The sequence below is a fragment of the Myotis daubentonii genome, chromosome 8, assembly GCF_963259705.1.
Source record: "Myotis daubentonii chromosome 8, mMyoDau2.1, whole genome shotgun sequence".
NCBI classification, from domain to species: Eukaryota; Metazoa; Chordata; class Mammalia; order Chiroptera; family Vespertilionidae; genus Myotis; species Myotis daubentonii.
Genome location: NC_081847.1, coordinates 32,455,669 through 32,457,061, shown reverse-complemented (window position 1 = coordinate 32,457,061; position 1,393 = coordinate 32,455,669).

Here is a 1,393-nt window from a genome sequence, read left to right as displayed (position 1 = left end):
AGGGCCTCTGCTCTCTATGGGCCCCTCAGCTCATCTGAGGTTCATGGTGATGCCCCATTTTGGGGCCCAGGACGATAACGGTCTGCGGTGTGGGCTGTGTGCCAAACTCCCAAGCCCAGGACCCTAGGATGTTGCGGCTTATGGCCTCATCTCCTTCAGCCTCAGCAAGAGCTACTCATTGGAGGAAGGGAGAGGGTTCACCAGAACCGGGTCAGCGTTGGGATTGAACCAGGTCCTCCTCTGAAAGACCTTCTATTCCAACCATTTACTGATGAGACTGGAAAAACTCCGCCCGAACGCACAGTGTGGGGTGGACTGCAGAACCGGTATGTGCCTCCTTGAAACAAAGAACGTAATTTCCTCACAACTTTCCGGAAAGCAAGTGTATTATATGACCACACCTATATACCCAGGCATTTATCTCAGAGACATGCAACTTATGTCCACACCAAACGCTGTGAGTAAAATAAATCCTAAGAGTCAGAAATCAAGAAGAGCTGCAGTAGTTATGTGAGGTCTGGCAGTAAAATCTAAAATAATCTGTTAGCAGAGCTGAAATGGTTGCCTCTGGAGGAGGAAAATAGTGAGAGGTGAGGTTGACCCCAGGTTTCATCTGTCGAACTTGTAGAACTATTTTCCTCTGAAAACACCTGTATATGTAACCCTGAAGAAGGCAAGATCTAATTCTAGATCATTACTGTTGTCCGTGTTGCAAATAAGAAGACTGCCCACACTGTCAGCAGCAGTCAGTGTTTCACAGGCCGGGGGATAGGAGTGCTGGTCACAGTCAATCACCAGGCTACACAGTGGCCATAGACCCCTGGAAACAGTCATGGTAACTTCTAACGATTTCATGAACGAGGAAATGTTAAAGATAGCGCTAATTAGAGATGCATAAACAATTATGGGGAAAAGCGTGTCGAATTGTGAATTTAAAGTTAAAAAAGTAGACCTAAATAAAGACATATCATGTCCATGAATGGGGAAACTCAATATTAAAAAGATATCACTTTGCCTGAATTAATATATATATATTCAATGCAATAAAATAATAATTCCAATATAGTTTTTCGTGAAAATGACAATGTCATTCTATAATGCATTTGGGCCCTGAATCGCACACCATTTTGAACAACAAAAAGTGTTGGGAAGATTTGCCCACAAGACGTATAAACACTGATGATAAAGCTGTCCTAACGAAGACACGCTAGTTCTGACAGAGACAGGCAAGTAGCTCAAAGCAACAGAGAGCTCATGAATAGAACCAGGTATTTATGGAAAGTGCACATATGTCAAAGGTGGCAGCGCAATCACTGAGTGCTGGGTAATTTATCCTTGTGGAGGAAAAGTCCTCACCGCATACAACACACACACATGCACGGGCAATATACCC